General features: G+C 43.3%; 1 protein-coding gene across 1 annotated transcript in view; it reads right to left on the bottom strand.

Annotated features, from left to right (window-relative positions):
* TANC1 (tetratricopeptide repeat, ankyrin repeat and coiled-coil containing 1) overlaps positions 1-13,195 on the bottom strand; it is a 237,453-nt gene extending 224,258 nt beyond the window's left edge. Inside the window, exon 1 of the mRNA XM_081095903.1 lies at positions 13,053-13,195. The gene's annotated coding sequence lies outside the window, so the exon portion shown is untranslated. The remainder of the gene's footprint in view (positions 1-13,052) is intronic.
* Between the last annotated feature and the right edge of the window lie 7,985 nt (positions 13,196-21,180).

The following is a 21,180-nucleotide window of genomic DNA, read 5'->3' on the forward strand; positions in this document are numbered from 1 at the left end:
GGTTGCCTCCTGCACAAGCCCAACCAGGGTCCGGGCCAGGGAGGAGCCTGCAACCGAGGTACGTGCCCTGGACTGGAATCAAACCCAGGACCCTTTTGTCCACAGGCCACTGCTCTATCCACTGAGCAAAATTGGCTAACACAGCCTTTACTTCTTTATACTTAAAAAAAAAGACTACTTATGTATTGCTAAATTAATGTCTATTCACAAGTCATAGGAGTAAAAAGCATAGTCTAGGAACTATTCTTGTCAAAAAATTTAACCTGAATCTAAATATGCCTTTAGATCTAACCTCTGCTTTATAAAAAATACAGCAGACAAAGGGACAAGGCAAACACCACCACAGGAAACGATTGCAGAAGATGAGACAGCCCACCAGTCTCTTCTAAAAGTCAGGAGGGAGAGGGAGGGGGGTGAGGTAGTATTCATCTACATTTAAAAAGACTGAATGGCCCTGACCAGTTTGGCTTAGTGGATGGAGCATCTGGACTGAAGGGTCCCAGGTTTGATTCTGGTCAAGGGCACGTACCTTGGTTGCGGGCACATCCCCAGTTGGGGGCGTGCAGGAGGCAGCTGATTGATGTTTCTCTCTCATCATCGATGTTTCTAACTCTCTATCCCTCTCCCTTCCTCTCTGTAAAAAATCAATAAAATATATTTTAAAAATAAAAAGACTAAAGAGACAAAAATAATAACACACACAGTGCAATATGTGAACTTTGGCTGAGTCCTGGTTTCAAAAAACCAAATGGTGACATATGGGGGACAATTAAATGACATTAAGAAATTACTGTGAATTTTATTAAAAGTGATAATGGGTGGTGGTATTTTTTACAAATACATATGAAAGTTTGTCAGGTGAAATTATATAATGTCTGAAATTACCTTTATAATATTTCAGCAAAATAAACAACCCAACACTGTTCTCTGGCCAAAAGATGCTTTGCACAAAAGTTTCTACAGCTCAACGCATTTGGGAAGCACTAAATACAGGCAGTCCTCGGGTTGCATCGGACTCAGCGTAACGTCGTGGTTACGTTGCCATCTCCCATTTATCAAAAAAAACAGATCCGTCATTTCAATGTATGTACATATGTGCTTTCTGTTTTTTATTATTTATTTACCACAAGTACAGGTCAGGAATTGTTATCTTTCTTTTATATTTTTTTTACTGTTTCACTTCACTGCTGTGTATGTGCTCCCTGTGAGTGCCGTAGGCGCTTACGTGCGTGGGTTCCGACTACGGCGAAGCGCTACGTGGCTACGTGGCGCCGCAGGAACAGAGCTCCAACGTAACCGAGTACCTGTACTCTGTTCCCTTCCAAGGAGCTTCAGAATGAACATTATTTGTAAAGGTGCTCAAAACCCCTGCAGTTAAAAACAGAAATACCTGTTTTACTTCGGTTAGCCCAGATATTCCCAGCTATTTGAACACAGAAACTTTTTTCCCTACATAACATCTATTCATTTCTTGAGAATTTCTTGACAATCAGTTTCCTATGGAACCCACTTTGGGAATTCCCAAAGGTAAGCTCTCTAAATCACACACATGTTTCAAGAACCCTGAATAATAAAAAATTCACTATTTCATCTATTTGCAACTTAGGTGCCACTCACTTTTTCTGTCTTTTGCATCTATAAAAATAAGTAGATGTTTACTCTGTAAGTTAACATGTTTTCATTTTAATTCAGACTCTTTAAAACAAGCATGTCAAACTCGCAGCCCACAGGCTGCATGAGGCCCACAACAAATATTTTTGTAGCCCAGCCAATATAACGGTATGTAAGAAACATTTCAATAAAAATTTCAGAACTTAATTTTTACAATATCCTGTCATACATAATCATTAATAACAAACTACAACGTTCGTCATTTCCCTCACTCGCCTTACGCGCAGGAGCACCATTGCTCCCCACTAATACCAGCAGCGAATATTTTAGCAGCTGATCGTCACATCATTAGTCTTGAACTGACTTGTTTGGTGTGCGCAACAGGAAATATTTTGCTTTTGGAGAATAAGAAAAATAGGTTTATTTGGGTTATGCTTATTAATTTACGCAGTTATTCTGTGTCTGGTAAGTTAATGTTCAAGAAAAAATATTAATTTTTATTAAAATGTTCTATTATTTCATGTTAACAATTACTCATTTATTTAAGCCCTTTGTATTCAGTATATCTCTATTGAAATAAACCTACGTTTCTATGAAAATTGACGCTTTTGTGTTTTTTGCAGCCCACATAAACTTAAACCTTGTTTATTTGGCCCGTGCTAGCCTTTGAGTTTGACATGCTTGCTCTATAATATGAAATTACCACTGTAAAATTTCCCTCAAGTGCAGTTAAATTTTACTTGGAAATCTCTAATGGAATAGATTTCAAGTTTACCCAAGCTGTCAAACCACATATAGTTTTCACTTTCAAAACTACCTTAAGATTTTGCAAAGGTTTCCCCAACTCTCTCCAATGACTCCTGGAAATAAGTTACTGGCTTCACAGTAACAAAACATACCACAAAACCTAAAATCAAAACTCTTCAGACGGTCTTTCAGGTGGTACTTAAGGGTTTCCAGTAATTTACCTCAAAGTCCGCCAGATTTCCCTCTTTATGCACAAGAAGTGGTCTCATTGTTATAAACACATCCTTTGGGTAGTTGAACTAGATCCCAAGACAGATTCACCTTACCACAAATTCTACTTACTTCCTGGCAAAAAGTTTTGTTTTGTTTTTTATAGTTTTATTTTTATTTACTTTTTTTTTTTATCCTCATCCAAGGATATTTTTCCCATTAATTTTTAGAGAGACTGGAAGGGAGGGAGGAAGGGAGGGAGTGAGGGAGAGAGAGAAACATGAATGTGAAAGAGACACATCGATTGGTTGCCTCCAGTACCTGCCACAGGGCTGGGATCAAACCTGCAACTCAGGTACATGCCTTGACCAGGAATCAAACCCACAACCCTTAGGTCCACAGGCCAATGCTCTGTGTTTTCAAAACTGCCAGAGCTTCATGGTTAAAAGTTTTATAGCAAGATTTCAATTAATATCTGGTTGGGGATTTTTTTGTGGGTTTTTTGTCTTTGGGTTTTCTTTGCATTTTTTTTTCTTTTGAGAAAAACTGCATCCTATTCCATTTAAGAGCCTCAGCACTTTAAAACTTTGGAAACACTCTTAAAAGAAAACAAAATAACTAAGAAATCTGAGCTAAAAGTCACTGCTACAAGGAGACTATCAAATTTGATGTCTCCTTTGCATCTGGGAAGCAATTTACAACGTTCAAAACCCTTTCATATACATTCTGTCATTTGACCCTCAAAACCCTGGAGAGATGTCTGTTTTCCATCATGATAACATATATTTAACATGGCTCAACTTGAAAGCCGACAACTTGTCAACCCTCAATTATCCTTACTATGGAGAGAGTATCGGCATAAATAATTCGATTCAGCTGAGCGGTGTAGAGTCCAAGGGCTCCTGCCTCCGGACAGGGACGCTCCAGCCAATCCCACCACAGGGCCCATCTCCCAGGATTTCACTTGGTGGTCCTTGCAGACGGCTGTCCACAGGCATTTAGGTCTTCATACATCTCATCCGCCAGAACTTTCCCGTCACTCCACAAGGAGAGAGATCTGCTTTGAACTCCCTGCATCTGCCTAGATTGCCCAGTGATGATCTTGCACCATCATCCCAGGGCATTTCCCACTTTCACCCATGTCAGTGATCCATGGTGAAAGAAGGACAAGGTGTCACTACAGGCAACAGGTGTGAAAGCAGACAAAACATGACCCAGGTTTGCTTCCTGAATCCTCCTGTCTTGGCCACGTGCACTCCCTGCCCTCACATCCCTTACATGTACATGAAGCACTCCACCTCCTAAGGTTGTTGAGGGCTGGAGGCCAGAGCACCTCCCCACAGTAACTGGCATGAGCTGTGTGTAATTAACAACTGTGGGTTTCCTGTCTGCCTCCATTTCTCTGAGAAGGGAAAACAAGCAATTAAAAAAATACGACTCAGGCAAGGCAGGCCCCTACCATCAAGAAGCCTACAACCCATAGGCAAAGCAAACAGGGGAACAACTTAATAATAAAAGGCAAAACAGGAAAAATACCATAAAGAATGTACCAGCAATGCGGTAGGGGGTTTAAATAGCAAGAACCATTTAAATGCACAAGGGGGAAATCACAGAAAAATGTTAACGAGAAAGCAACGTTTATTTGAGCAAGGCCTTGAAGGACAATGAAAATTTCATTGGTGGGGGGAGAGAACAGCCTCCTGAACGGCAAAATTGACCCAGTACGAGACCCAGTATGAGACAGGCAGAGAATGGGCAGGAGCTCAGGGCATCTGCAGAGACACAGAGAGGACAACGGGGTCTGGAGAAGAAGGCTAGGACCCAGATCACAGAGAGCGTTGGAAGCTACGACTGTAAGGGGGACAGCCACCATTCTTGCTTGTCCTTGCATCAGCTCTGCTACTTGCGGCTGCAAGCAACAAAAAATGAGTGGTTATCAGACATGTCAACTGTGGTCTCAAATTTTTTGATCATTCAGCCCTAACAGTAAAAAAATTAAACATGTACCCCCAATATGTTTTAAGGTGTATGTTCTGTAATTTATACATAATTAAAACACTAGAGTTATGAATTACATGTATATACTAATGCAGTATGTACATAAAACATACATTAAACACTTTTTAAAGGATGAGAATGACTCAAATGGTAGTCTTATGTGTTTTTTTATTTATTAATACAAATCCATACATAATTTTGGGCCAACTGCATATTAAATTTAACTTAAGCCATTTCCTAATCTCCTAATTAGACATTTTCTTGTTCCTGTATACTTACATCAATATCATTACACTTTCTTTGCGAGACTCTTAAGCCACTTGCCCGTTTGGTGTAATACTAGGTAATATAATCCATAAATCCATTATACAGATAGAATTACATGGATAGCATTCACCAGAGGCCAAGAATAAGAATGAGGGTACCATCATCAGTTTCACCAGGTTGTACAATGCCCACTCTTCCCTCGGGTGACCTCAGATCACCTAAGTGACAGGAGACTTTCATATATACCAACTGGTGTCAACCACATATTAAATATTTGAAAAACTTAATGATTTTTTCTAGATAAGACTTTAACCTTTTCTCCTCTACTGAATTACCTAGCACACTCCTCTTTGGAGGTTGCTGTCTCAAAAAATACATTTTTTCTCACAAAAGAAGTTCTAAGTCACAGTGGTTCTAGAGTTGGTTAATTCGGCCGCTAAAAAAGTCACTGTGGTCTTAGGCACCTTCCATCTTTGTACTCTGTGAGCGTCAGAATGACAACCTCTTGTTTTGCTGACAACCTTAGGTTCCCAATATGGTAGGACCTAATGGGTGCCACATCCCTATTCATTAACCAGTCACTGGCAACAGGTATGATATTACTCAAGTTGACTTGGATTAATCAAGATACACTGCCTGGGGCAAGAGACACACACAATTTACCCTGAAGTCATGGCCAATGGAAAACTAATCGAAAGCAGGGTTATGTTGTCAAGGAGAGTGGTAAATTATTACAGCAATGGCCCCTGCAATGAATCATGTAACCACCAGAGCATGAGTGAGCCTAAGCACAGGTAGAAGAACCATCCAGCTGAGCCCCGCTCCAATTTCTGATCTCACACAAATAAATGGCTGTTGGTTTAAGCCACAAGAAGGAACACTGTGGTATGGGCAACAAACCACCCTGCCATAGCACTCTATGTATGTAGGACAATGAGGGAAGGAAAAAACACTATAACATTTAATTTCCTCAGATGTTTGTTTTTAAATTCAGTTCAGAGTCAGCAAGCACTCAAAAAACATTAAAAATTGATGTTACTAATCCCAAGTGATTCAGAATAAAGCATGGCAGAGAGAGAGGCATATAATGGGTTACATGAGAATAATGATGAACTCCCAAGTGTTTTTTTGCAGTAATTCAATATACAAGTTCCAATATACACTGAGTGGCCGGATTATTATGACCACCTGACGTTTGTAGGCAAATTAGCTATCATTTCGTGCTTCCCTATTTATAATGGTCTGGCCCTCTAGCAACTTCAGCACGAAATGATAGCTAATTTGCCTACAAACGTCAGGTGGTCATAATAATCTGGCCACTCAGTGTACGCATCAATTTAAACCCCCACAGAATGTGGAAAAGTCTACTACTCTCAGGACCATAGGGCAGCGGTTCTCAACCTGTGGGTCGCGACCCCTTTGGGGATCGAACAGCCTTTTCACAGGGGTCGCCTAAGACCATCGGAAAACACATATATAATTCCATATTGTTTTTGTGATTAATCACTATGCTTTAAATATGTTCAATTTGTAACAATGAAATTTGGGGTCACCACAACATGAGGAACTGTATTAAAGGGTCGCGGCATTAGGAAGGTTGAGAACCACTGCCATAGGGTATACATCACAGGAGCACCCTTTGGCATATTGGTATGTTATTATGACCAGCAATACCACTTTTGGAAACATATCCTGAATTAGGACAGCTAGCTCTTTTTGTTTACCCAGCTCCCTCCCTCTTCCATTAACAATAGCCCCCTCCGTTGTGGGACACTTTGCCGCCCCACAGTCCCATCTTGTGGGTCGAATGGGAACAGCCAACCATAACTCTCCTTTGGCTGGCATCAGGCCAATCAGGTTCTCTTCAGGGTTTTCCCAAATCGAAACTAAGAGAAAACAGTTTCTTGATGCTGTGAGGTTATGAAGCCACCAACAGCCAGGTACCTCCATGTGCTGGGCACTGCGTTAGGCCCTGAGATTTAATGAGTGAATCACATCTGAGCCAAAGGGTTCTGACAGCCTAAGAGATATTTCTTTCTAACATACCTAAATGTCAAGAAAGGACTGGTTAAGCCTGGCCAGTGTGGCTCAGAGCGCCAACCCATGAACCACAGTCCAATTCCAGGTCAGGTCACATGCTTGGGTTGCTGGCTCAATCCCCAGCAGGGGGTGTGCAGGAGGCAGTCGACCAATGATTCTCTCTCATCATTGGTGTTTCTATCCCTCTCACTAAAATCAATAAAAACATTTTTTTAAAGGACTGGTTATATAAATTGTGGTATGTAATAGATTTACTACACTAGCCATTAAAACAGTGCTAAAGAAGAATGCACTGATATGACAGGGGGGAAAGCACATTACACAAGACACAGTTATATACTTGTGTCTAAACTATGCGAATCATTATTTGAACCCTTGTATATTGAATTTTTTTCACATTTCTTCAGAAGCACACAAAATATAGGATCCTGTTTTTGCAAGATTATATATGCATGGAAAGGTCATAGCCAAATGTTTCTTAGAGACTGCCCCACCACACCCCGACTCTCAGAGATAATAATGGACTGTTCATGATGGACAAGTAACCCTAGGTATGCTGGGGCGGGACAGGGGCGGTGGTGAGTCACTGTGGCTCTGGGCTATATGGCTGAATATCTTGGGTTCACATCTACTAGTACATATAACTGTGGCTGGAAGACTTTTACTAAAATTCCCCCATGGTAGTGGCAAAATCTGTGCTAAAATCCAGGGACTTGCCATCTCCCTGCAAGACTTTTCTTGTCTTTGACATTCTTGCCTATGGACTCTTCATCCAGGATATTCTCCTTGATCACACACTCCTGCAGGAGCCCTTAAATACAGTATCTACCCCAGAAGGGCAACCCTCAGCAGTGACCTAGACAAACCAACCAGAATCTCTGTCATTCTCCCTAACATAATGTTTCCTCGATAACCTTTATCAATAGTCCTCCCGTCATTCAAAATCCATTCTCCTGATAATAACAACCAGAAGCCTATCTTTGGCTTTGCTGCTCTCACCCCTTCCAGTACACAGGTTACAATGTCTCCCAACTTCATTAGCAAATCCTGCTTCATAATATGTACTCTCTTTCCTCACACACAAGGAAATACATGGCAGCCTTTACAGTCAATCAGTCAGTACTGATGGATACATCCTCTTTTTTGTGGTTGAAACACCAATGCTTAATATCTTGAAGAGATATTCTTCTTAGAGTAAGTTTAAAAAGCTGAAGATGGATGGTCTGCTCAAACATAAAAGAGCCTATAGTTCAGCGCATAATCTTATTTTAGAACCTTTTAAAGAAAATCTGTACCAGCTTCCAGGTGAGTGTCAAGTTGCACTCAGTGCTCTTAAGTAGACAGGACAAACATTTGGAGTCACAGTGAAATGGGTCACCTGCAACCTTCTACTTCTTTACCATTAAATCAATAGCACTGTAAGTGAAGAATTTATTTAGAACAGAAGGACTGCACAACTAGATTTACCCAGACATTAGTAAAAGAGCCCAAGAAGGATGACACCAAAAAAGGGACATTCAGACCTAGCACGTTTGGCTCAGTGGATAGAGTATTGGCCTGCGAGGTAAGGGTCCCGGGTTCAATTCCAGTCAGGGACATATGCCTGAGTTGTGAGCTCGATCCCCAGTGGGGGGCGTGCAGGAGGCAGCCAATCAATGATTCTCTCTCATCATTGATGTTTCTCTCTTCCTTTTCCTCTTTCTCTGAAATCAATAAAAAAAAATTTTAAAAATTTTTTTAAAGGGACATTCATCCAGGCTTTGTAAATTAAGCTGAGAGATACCGAGATAAAAGGCAAATGACATGTTCATTTCTTACTTTTAAAAAGACATACAGATTTGAGAAGTGATTTCCTTAAGAATGCTGTCTGGGTTACTAGTCCAGATAATAAATCACACTATACCCTGAAGCCTACTTAATAAAAAAGAAGTTGAGAATAAACAAATGATTAGTTTGAGGCATGTGAATTTCTGAACTCTCTTAAGGGAGAAAGTTTTATTACCATTATTAAGGAACTGTTTTTAATCTCTGACATCAAAGCATGTTAACCCTGGGGTTCTGAAACCAGAATAACCCATAAATAAAATACTGTGAGAAACTGCCACAGATTAACTTTTGTCTGTTTGTCAGTTTTTAGCCAATTCACAGGTGACTCCATGAATAAAGAGAGGTATGGGAGAGGAAAAGGGGAGAATCAGAAGACCAAGGTTCAAGTTCAATTTCACCACTTATAAATAATACTAGAGGCCCCGGCATGACATTCGTGGACTGTGGGGTGTGGGGGGGTCCCCTCAGCTCTGCCTGCACCCTCTTGCAGTCCAAGACTCCCTGGGAGGCAGGTGGACATCCCCCAAGGGGTCCTTAGCACTGCTGCGGAGGTGGAAGAGGCTCCAACCACTGCCACTGGCGCTTGCCAGCCGTGAGCCTGGCTTCTGGCTGAGTGGCGCTCCTCCTGTAGGAGCATACTGACCACCATGGGGCAGCTCCTGCATTGAGCGTCTGCCCCCTGGTGGTCAGTGCATGTCATAGCGACCGGTTGTTCTGCCATTGGGTTGATTTGCAAATTAGCCTTTTATTATATAGGAGGATTGAACAAACTGATCTAACTTGACCATCTCAGTTTACTTAACAGGGTTCAGGGATAAAACATGTAAATTAATCCCTTGATAAACCTGAAAGCAATGTTCTAATATTACAGCACTAATTCCAGAATGCCTGCATTTCTCAAACTCCTGGAGAGTCACAGAACTTTATGCTGAAAGGTCATTGAACTTCCAGCCCAGAAAAGTTTAAGTCTTACTTATACAGCCTTGGTCTCAGGGCACATACCCAGGTTTCGGGTTCGATCCCCCAGTCAGAGTCATATGGGAGACAACCCATCAGTGTTTCTCTCTCATATTGATGTTCCCTTCTCTCTCTCTCTCTTCTCTCTCTCTCTCCCCTTCCTCTCTCTCTAAAACCAATAAAGACATATCATCAGGTGAGGATTTTTTAAAAAAGCCTTGTACAGAAAACACTTTTGTAAACTGGTGGGTGTGTGTGGGGGGGGGGGGGAAGGTCTAGTTTTATACCACTAAAATACAAATTTAGACAGCTCAAGACAAAACTACCTGAGGACTAAAGGTACCCCCCCCCCAAATATAGTATACGTGTACACAGACACACACACACGTACACACACACACACACACACACAATCCCCACCTTATGATGATTCACCTTATTTTTTTTTTTTTACTTTAGGACAGTGTGAAAGTGATACACAAAATAAATAACATGAGTTATTCAGCACTTTATTATGTAATAGGCTTTATGTTAGATGATTTTACCCAATTGTGGGCCAATGTAAGTGTTCTGAGTGTGTTTAAGGTAGGCCAGGCTAAGCTATGATACTCATGGTTCAGTAGGTTAGGAGTATTAAATACATTTTAGACTTTTGATATTTTCAGCTTATGATAGATTTATCAGTATATAACCTATCATAAGCCTGGAAGCATCTATTTATCTGTATAAATCCTCTGCTTTTTGCTTTTGTAAACTTTACTCCTATAACTTAAAAGTTAAACTAAACTTTTCATCAGAAAGATAAAAATAAAGCCAGTTCTCAGGCTATGAGATTCACAGCCTATTTTCAATCCAAAACCAGAAAAAACCTTTACAATTGGGTTAGAAACATCAAATGGAAATATCAACATAACATTAACCTCCAGCTACATTGGCAGGCATCATTATAATATGGATTACAGTGCTATCAGCCCAGGGATACTGGTTTTAATGTTCCCTGTGAGATCAAGAATTAATCAGCAACTTAGAAGGGGATGTTGCCTAAAAGTGGAAAATTTAATGGAGACAATTCCATTGTTTTTAAAATTGTGCCCTCAATAACCCAGTATCAAAAACCCAGTATGGCAACAAAGAAATTATGTGTGGTTAACAAGCAAAATGTTCTTTTTTTTCTACAAGCTGTTATGGGAAGCAGAAAAAGGCTGACTATGAATCAGTTATGTTTTAGTTCCACGGTGGACATAAATTATGATAATTTGGACATTCTGGCGGTTAAATCAAAACAGCAGGAAAACCATCGTTTCCAAGTCCCTGCAAAAGTTAAGTTTGTGGCAACTCAACTGAAAGGCAGGGCCATAGAAAGTGACCTTAAACTTATTTCTGGACCTTCCTGACTCCACTAACATCAATGACACTATTTCCCATCCCTTATTGTCAAATCCCAACAGTCCGGAAGCCTGGACGGGGTTCACTTGGCAGGTAACAGGAACAACCCTAGGAGGAAGTCCTGAAGGATGTCAGATACCATATTTCCTTTTCTCCCGCACACTTTTCATCTTCATACCGCCGGGATATATTTACCGTGTGTTCTGACTGACACCACCAGCCAAGCGTTCTGACTGACACAAACTTTGCAGAAACTGGCTGGCTCTAGCGGAGGTCCCTGTGAGAGCCTTAAGTAGCTTAGATGAGTAAAACATTCAGACGACTACTATAATGAGCATGTCTCGGTGGCTCATAAATTCTTTCATTCCCAGCAATCAAGAAGCAGCTGTTAAAATCCAGGAATTTTCCTAGTAGCAGATCTGAAATGCCTCCAAGCTGGCCAGAGAGGCTTCACAACTTCTTTCTTCTGCTACACTCCCCCCTACCCTCTCCCCCCCCACACACACACACACACACCTCCCACCCCCACCCCCCGCCCCGCGCCAAATCATGGGAGTGCCAGCCTGGCAGGAATAAAGATGACCCAGGAAGGAAAGAGAGAGAGCAGTCGATCTGGTGAAAGCAGAGATGCAGACTCGCTTCATTTCCTCTACAGAGAAACACCAACTTTCTGTATCCTTCCTGCAAACACATGAGTAACTTCTGCAGCCTGGTGGGCTGGTATTTCCAGAGTCAGCGACCCCAGCAGTCCTGAGCCCCGACCTCAAGGGTTCTGAACCAGGCACTTCCGTTCTGCGACCGAGCTCGAGGCCCATCCCACGGGAAGATTCGGCTTCTCTTTACCTTGTAATCCGCCCAGACAGCTCTTGCGACTCGGGTCAAGTTCAAGATGAAGGTGCCCTCCTAACCTTCCTGCCTCTCACCGAAAAGACTCCCATCGCTGCGGCACGGGGAGCTGGGCTGCCAGGAGTGAGCTGGAGGGGAAGACTGTGCCTGAACCCCGCAACTTCAGGCCCCCTGGCCGCGGCGCCGCATTCCTACCTGGGCACCGCCGCATTTCCCCCCGGAGCCTTGTACAATGAGTCCGGTACATGTTACAGACGCTCAATCCGCAAACACAACACACAATGCTAGGGCTTCCTTCCTAGCCCGCCGTTCCGGAAAGCCGCCGCGCCAAAGCGGGCAGCTCCGCACACCCCCAGCATGGTGTGCCTGCACCCCAAAGTCCTTCAGGAAGAAGGTGCGCCCTGACATAGGTACCCCCAAAGTGACCACTTGCCACTCCCCAAAGAACATGGGTATTCACAATCTTGACATAATTCTCGTCCTTCTCAGCTCCTCAATGTTTAATCCTACCTAGCTACTCCCCCCCCCCCCCCACACACACACACCGTGGATACGCTATTCGCAGTGTTCTTGGAAGCTGAGCAATAGACTTTCAGCCCAGTCTGGGGCGTTACGACCCTCCCCTCCGGTTTAAGTTCGCCCGGCAACTTCGCGACCCGCGCTCCTCTACACTCTGGGGGCACCCTGGACCCCGCGGTGCCCGGCGCGCCTCCCCGCCGCCGCCTCCGCCCCAGGTACCAGGCGCAGCCCAGGCCTTTGCCCAGCCCGAGGGCTACAGAGGAGGCGAGAAAGGGGTCGAGGAGCAGGGGTGGTCCCGAAAGCCGAGCGTGCCGCCTCGCGTTTCCGGAGCCCCCCGAACCCCAGCTCCGCCGGAGGCACTTGTGTCCGGCGCGGAGGGGATGGCGAAGGGAGGCGCAGACTCTCCAGAGCCGCCAGCGCCGAGGCCGGGGGTGCACAACATGTCCGTGCCTATCCCCGGAAAGCTCCCGGGTGTGCCCAGGGAAGGGGGGGCGGGCAGGCTCCAGAAACTTTCCCACATGCCTTTCCACTCTCCCCATCACCCTCTCTCCCTCCCGGGACCCTCTCCCTCCTCGGCACCGCGGCATCTGGCCCAGTCCGGGGCGCCCGGAGGCCCGCGGCGGCGGCCGGGCGGCGGGAGTTACCTGCCGGGAAAGTTTCCAGCCTTCGGCGCGATTCCCCACCCCCAGGGCCGGGCCTCGGGGCGCGGTCGGCTCGGCGCTCGGCGGCTGCCTCTCCTCCGGCTTCCGAGGCTACCGCTGCTCCCGCAGCTGCCACTGCGAAGGCTGCGCTCCGGCCCGTCCCCCCGCCTCGCACGGCCCACTCCGGGGCCTCATTGGCAGCCCGAGTCCCCGCCCCCGCGCGTGTTCCCGAAGGCACCTTCCTCTCGCGCGCTCGCCCGCCCGCCCGGCCGCCCGGCCGCCCGGCCGCGCCTCCCGCGCCCCTCCCCGCCCGGCGCTGCGGCGGCTCCCAGGACCCGCCGGGACGCGGCGCGAGAACTTTCCGCCGGACGCGGGCGCAGCGCTCCCCGCCCACTTCTCCCGGCCGGGTCCCTCGCTTTCCCCAGGGGGCCGGTCCCCAAGGGCTGAGCCTGGGCCCCTCTGGGGCTGGGTGAAAATGAGCCATAGTCTTGTTTTGTTTATTTTCCCCCATCTCTCTAAAATCAGTGAAGTGACATGGCCTCCCCTCCTTGCTGCTTTTTGAAAACAACCGAGGAGGACATATGGGAGCAATTAGCCAAGCTGAAGTTTTCCTGAATGCTGTAGGTGACTTGTGTGGCTGTCCTGAATTCTCTCTCTCTCTCTCTCTCTCTCTCTCTCTCTCTCTCTCTCTCTCTCTCTCTCTCTCCCCCACCCCCCCTCTCCTCTCCCCTCTCCAATCCTCTCCCTTTCCCTCCCTCCCCACACTTTCTGGGGCAAGGTAGAGCTCCTGGAGGTGGACGGTGGAAGGGGACATCTCTCCTGCTGTGTCTTTTTCTTTCCTGAAAGCGCATTAGTGATGCTCAGGGAGCGGAGATTGGGCGTCCAGGGGGCCCGGTGCCTGCAGCCTCCTCTGACCGCTCCAGGCCGGCCCTGTGCTGTCTGGGCTCCATCCCCGGAGGGCTTTCATGGGCGGGAGGAGGAGGTATGCAGCAGGAGCAACACAAAGATGCTATTATTGTTTCAGTTGGGAGCAGCAAATTAAATTCCCAAACTGTTTTGTTATTCCCCGGGAGTCCTGGGTTCACCGGCTTCACCCAGGAATCTCCAGCAGCCATTTCAGGCCGGGAAAGGGTGTATGCTCAGCCCACTCCATACCCCAAACCCTTTAGGCCGGCCTTGGCCAGGAAGATCAACCGGGACTCCTGCTCCCGGTGTGGCCTGTGGGAATGGTGCACGGGTCACCCCAATGGTGTGTCTGGAGCAAGGAATACAGAAGTTGCTGTAAATGGATTTATTGGCAACCTCTAACCCTGCTGTGGCAAAACTGCCTTTAAAAACAACTGTTTTAAACAAGTTCACCCATAAAAACTTCAACATCACGCAGAGCTTTCCAGTATAAAGATATCCGGGGAGGGGAGTGTCCAAATTTAAAATTCTTAGGAAAAGGGAAAGAAAGGAAAAGGGAAAGAAAGCAAAATGCCACACAATTGCTCTGCATAAATAAAAGATGATTGAAATTTGCTGGATTTTTCACCCGGAGTTTCAAAGGCCTGATGATTGCTGGGCTGATATTTGAGCAGGACATTATCAGCAGCCTCAAACTCTTCCTACAGCAGAGCAGAATATGAATATTTAAAATAAAATATAAACTTATTAAACCAGAACAGCTATTGACTTATTCCTTCACTCTGAAATGTCTCGCTGCTGAAAAACATGGTAATAGGTTTTATCTAATTTCTCTTGAAATGAAATGCATAAAAGTTACCAATTTTTCAACAACAGATGAAAACGCTAGAGAGCAAACTTCATGGTAAAAGAATGACACAACAACAAAAAAAACTCCACTTTGTTTAATCTGAAATATTAAGATATAAAAGAAACAACCCTAGAGAAATAAACTGCTACAATTCCCTACCTCAGCATTCTTTATAATGGGTGAAATGTATAGTGGATGAAATTTATAATTTGTATCATGTTCTGTCTTTGGCTCTTCTAAGCTATATTCTCCAAGTGTTTTTTGAAATTGCTTAGTTGAATTGGGCTTTGAAGACAATGAAATTCATCCCCCACCCCCACCCCCATCCTCAGAGCTCCCTAAGTAGCAAGTAGAAAAATACATAAAGTAATTATGTTAATTACTGGCATCATCTTTAGATTAGTTGAAAAAAATGTTGTCTTTATAGTTTCAGAAGTCACAGTCACTAAAGAAGTAACTTCATCACTGCGTAGTTAGGAGTGTTTAACATTCAAAACAGGCGTGCAGCTAGCAATCTGAAATTTGTACACAGAAGGGTCCTGTCTCCCTTTCTTCCTGTAGTGCTTATATAATCCAAAATACATATGTTGGTATGCACAATCTGATTCCCAGCTTTAAGCGGCTAACATTACATACAGTATGTCATACTCAGAACATCAAAGCTGTCTGAAGCTCTAAGTGAAAATGGCACATTTTAATAGGAAACAAGGCCAAAAACGAGGAATAAAAATTCATGGGTAAGGGAAAAAGGGGGGATACATTAAAATCAAGTCTGTAAGAAAATATTTGAATATTTTCTAAGCATCTACACACAGGATGGGGCAAAAGTAGGCTTACAGTTGTTCATATGGGAAATAATACAATGATTGCAAAATAATAATACAAGAATAAACTTTGTTTTGAATCCTCACAACTGTAAACCTACTTTTGCCCCACCCTGCGTGTGAAAATATTAGCTAAGCACAGGTTCAAAAAATGAATTTTAGCCCTACCTGGTTTGGCTCAGTGGATAGAGTATCGGCCTACGGACTGAAGGGTCCCAGGTTTGATTCCGGTCAAGGGCACATGCCAGGTTGCAGGTTCGATTCCCAGTAGGAGGCGTGCAGGAGGCAGCTGATCAATGATTCTCTCTCATCATTGATGTTTCTATCTCTCCCTCTCCCTTCCTCTCTGAAATCAATCAAAATATTTTTTAAAAAGAATTTTAATGCTTTTCAAAAATCTGCTTTTCCCTTTAAAAATATAAGATGCTTTTTTTTTTTAAATATATTTTATTGAGTTTTTACAGAGAGGAAAGGAGAGAGATAGAGAGTTAGAAACATCGATGAGAGAGAAACATCGACCAGCTGCCTCCCGCACACTCCCCACTGGGGATGTGCCCGCAACCCAGGTACATGCCCTTGACCGGAATCGAACCTGGGACCCTTCAGTCCCCAGGCCAACGCTCTATCCACTGAGCCAAACCGGTTTCGGCAATATAAGATGCTTTTAGTTAGTTATTAGGTGATGCTTTGTTTGTATTTTTAGGGAGAGGGGAAAGCAAGAGTTACCTCTTTTCTTAGGGTGTTTCTGCTCATGTCATTCAGTTTAAAAAGTTCACTCATTACATTCCTGTTGATTCCATCTGAAAAAATAAATATAAATAAATAAATTAGAGAGCACATAATATTACATGTTGAACACATTCACCAAACATACATACAATATACTGGATTCTATTTTTAATTTTCTGTCAGTTTGCCAACAATGTACCGTTTCTCAGCACAGTGAAAGAAAACTACAAATAATAAACTGTTATTTTACTTACAATTTACTGCCCCGGGCAATAGGCTGAGGAAGGCGTGAGAAAAGAATGTGGCTTGTGAGTGTTAAAATGCTTTTTCCCTTGCTCAGATTCCCAAGTACTTCTATTTTAAATCAAGCCTAAGTTAGGATCAGAGCCAGTGTTTATTATGGAATATGTAGTATAGAATACATAGTGAGAAGTGACATGTTTTAAACAGTGTAGTTACTAAGTACAAAACCTGAGACGGGACTTAAAAAAAAAAATCCGGGCAAGGTAGGAAATCCAGACTCAAAATAATCCAGCCCACAAACACTTCTCACCTACTTCAGAGCATCTTTTAATGTTTACAGAATCCATTCTGCTTTGGTCTATTCAATCTCCCTTTCCCTTTTAACATTTTGGAGAGGAAAAGAAGTTTTAAAGACACGGGATTATAGTCAGAAATCAGTTGGGAAAGGCAATGAAATTACGTACCGCTACACAGATCCTGCATGTGTAATGATCCATGGTCACACATGTATACCAATGCCATGGTCAAAGTGTATAATGGCAGACATTCCTCCAGAAATATTGAAAGCCACCATTGTGCATTGTTAGCCAGGAAGTTAAATTAAAAGAGTCATCTAATGAGACATCTAAACCCCTCTCTGCAGGCCTAGCATATGGCCTGCCAATATTGTAGAACTCATCCAATAGGGGTTGGGTAGTGAATTATTTAAACCGATAAGGACTCCACTGAGGGAAGCAAGCAGGGAGATAGATTCAGGAGTTCACATTTCCTTATAAGAATGGAAGAGTAGCTCTAGCTGGTTTGGCTTAGTGGATAGAGCATCCGCTTATGGACTAAAGGGTCCCGGGTTTGATCCTAGTCAAGGGCACATACCTTTTTTTATATATATATATAGATTTTTTATTGATTTTTTACAGAGAGGAAGGGAGAGAGATAGAGAGTCAGAAACATCGATGAGAGAGAAATATTGATCAGCTGCCTCCTGCACACCCCCCACCGGGGATGTGCCCGCAACCCAGGCACATGCCCTTGACCGGAATCGAACCTGGGACCTTTCAGTCCGCAGGCCATCGCTCTATCCACTGAGCCAAACCAGTTTTGGCAAGGGCACATACCTTGATCCTCAGCACATGTGGGAGGCAACCAATCAAAGATGGCATACCGTCTGACTAGCAATTTAAATATAGATTTAATCCAATCTTCTGATGGTGAAATGGTTTATAAGGGGAAATAGAAATTTCTAATGTTCAGGAAGGGTGAGAAAATTCAATCAGGTGCTAATCCCTCCAATAAATGTTGAGTTTGGCTAAGATGGCTTACAAAGAAATGTGTCGTTTGCCCAGCTGGTGTGGCTCAGTGGTTGAACATCGACCTATGAACCAGGAGGTCACAGTTTGATTCCCCTTTCAGGGCACCTGCCCAGGATGCAGGCTCAATCCCCAGTGTGGGGTGTGCAGGAGGCAGCCAGTCAATGATTCTCTCTCATCATTGATGTTTCTATCTCTCTTTCCCTCTCCCTTCACCTCTGAAATCAATAAAAAATATGTGGGGTTTTTTTTTAAAGAAATATGCTGTTTAACTTTGAGTATTACAAATGCGTTTTAATATCTCCTCCTGGGAGTGGCTCTTTCCCTATTCTCAGCAAATTGTACAACAAGGCACTGACATAGGAGTCATAATATCTAGACTCCAGTTCTGACTTTGGCAGTTGCTTGCAATTCCTGGCAATTCATTTAGATATCTTGAGCCTCCGGTCCCTCATCTATGAAATAAGGAGGATAGCATAGAATATCTGCCTTGCAAGTTTGTGGGGAAGATTAAATACAGTAAGGTGGAAAGCACTTAATAAATTAGAAAATACTCTACGGGAGCTAACTTTTATTCAATAGATAATAAGCTATGTTTTCCCTCCCTGTTCCCCGGGAGCCCTTTACAATAACAACCTCAAAGCTTGGTTGGAGCAGTCCAGAATGCCACGTTTGCTAACTGTGAAAGGAAGAGAGCCTTAGAGATGACTTAGTAGTAGATAATAACTCCATTTAAGCTCTCAGAGGCTCATCTGGGGGTGAATTGGCAACTCTTATTCAAACAATAGCAGTCAGGAGTCATTTAAAGAGTTATATTTTTCTCCTGTGTTAGTGTTAAAGAGGCAGCTTGGTAGTATATAAACAATGCAGGTGTGCCTCGTTTTATGCAAATAGACATACAAAAACAATTACATGGCATACTAATTTAAAGGAAATCTTTTAAAAATTCTTGCTGAGATTCTTTGCAATTGCCACTACAACTTATTCACCTGTTTAATTACTAACCATCCTTTCAATTCTGTGAAGTACTACTGATAAACATGAACAAGCTTGAATTCATACAAATATTTTCTGTAAGATCAAGCACTAGTCAAAACTCTTTTGCAGCTGCATACTTATTTGAAGAACTATATGTCAGAGAACAGCACCTACCAAGTGTTTTGATTTAAGAGGGTGAGGGGGCATAAATATGGAGAGCCTAGCCAAACAGAAACTGGTTTCATTTAAAAGTCAGTTTGCTGTTCCCCCTTTAATGATCCACCCAATCCAGAAAAGTCTGAAGAATACTGAGATCATGGATGCTGATGATAATAATCATTTCCTAGAAAGGAGAGAGGTTTCCCCACTAAAGAACAATGGAGAATAGATAGAAGCAACTTTCAAGCCAAAATGTGTATAAAGCAAGATTCCGGCATCTAGAAGACTACATTTTAAAACTAGTTTTGGGATTTTAATACAATAATTAAATACAAGTCTTATCTAAGTCTATTAAAGATCTGCACATTTTAGATTTGGGGCAGAAATGTTTAAATATAAACTTTTGTTCTCTCTTTCATGGATTTCATGTCTAAATGTTCTAATGGTTTTAACAGGAGTCATGTCTGCCTAAGAGAAAATAGGGCACTATGTAATCATCAGGAGAAATTAAAGTACTGGCTTCATTAGAGAAGTCACTCCTTATCTAGAGCATTTGCTCTAAAAACCAGCTACTTAGTCAAGATTGATTTGACTACCTAGTGAGCTGTAGCGAAAGCCCTGTTACCTTTCAGTGAATGCAAAGCTCTTCCTAAACCTCCTTTTGCTTTTACAGCTAATCTATTGCTTCTCACTCTTCAAGGTTTTCAGTGCCTTTGAAAAGACCACCTGAAGGGAAAGAGATTACAGATACAATTACAATAGAAACAGGTTAAAACAAGATGTCAGGAACCCAAAATAAAACAGCAATCACTGAGGTTTAAATTAGATGCTGTCCTCTTGGGTGCTAATTCCCCAGGCCCTCATCCTACCCCTAAGAGCCAACTAGAATGTTAGAGGTCTAAATCTGAGGACAAAGAATTGGTATATGCAATTGGGGGGGTGGGGGGGTGGGGAGGGAAGTCCTAATATTTATCCGAGAAGCTACATTATCTTATTCAGAATCAGTTGACAGAGAAACTGGATCACTCACACATTTCTGGTGGAAATACAAAATGATACAGCCGTTCTGGAAAATGGCTGGGCAGTTTGAAAAACAACAACGAAGTACGCAACTCCCAGAGGTCCCAACATTTGCACTCCTGGACATTTATCCCAGAGGAATGAAGACTTGTGTTCACACAGAAACCTATACACAAATATTTATAGCAGCTTCATTGGTAATGGCCAAAAAGAGGAAACAACCCAGATGGTCCTTCAATAGATGTATGGTCAAACAAACCACAGTTCCGCCATGTCATGGAATACTAGTCAGCAAAAAAAAGGGAATGAACTGTTGTTGCAGAGGACTTGGTAGAATCTCCAGGGAATTATGCGGAATGAAAAAAGCCAGTTCTGAAATGTTACATACTCAATAACATATTAATATACTACTAGAGGCACGGTGCACGAATTCGTGCACGACTGGGGTCCCTTGGCCTGGCCGATGATCAGGGCCGAACAGGGTCATCTCACCCAGTCCCGATCGGGGCTGATTGGGGCCTGCCGGCCACGGGGAGGAACAACAGGAGGTTGGCCAGCCGTGGGAGGTTGGCTGTGGGAGCACACTGACCACCAGGGGGCAGCTCCTGCATTGCGAGTCTACGCTTTGGTGGTCAGTATGCATCATAGCTATTGGCTGGTCATCTGGTTGTCTGGTCGTAATGGTCACTTAGGCTTTTATATATATAGACTCTTGAAATGACAAAATTATAGAAATGGAGGACAGGTTAGCATTTGCCAGGGGTCAGGGATGGTGTGTGTGTTGGGGAGAGGGTAGTGTGGCTATAAAAGGACAATGGAAGAGGTCCTTATCACGATTGAAATGTTTTGTTTCTTTCCCGTGTCAATGTACACACCTTGTGGTATACTCAAGTTTTGCAAGATATTACCATTTGCTGATCAGTAGGTAAAGAGCATAAGAGAGCTCTGTATTATTATTTTTTTACAACTGCATGTGTTATTAACAATGATCTCAAAAGAAAAAGTTTAATATTTAAAAATCAGGAACCTGAAAACCAAAATAATAATAGATAGAACTGCCATTTTTTTTTTTTTTAAAAAAAGGCCCTGTGTATTATCCCTTCCAATGAACAACA

Source organism: Myotis nattereri, assembly GCF_964212035.1.
Source record: "Myotis nattereri genome assembly, chromosome: 7".
Lineage (NCBI taxonomy): Eukaryota > Metazoa > Chordata > Mammalia > Chiroptera > Vespertilionidae > Myotis > Myotis nattereri.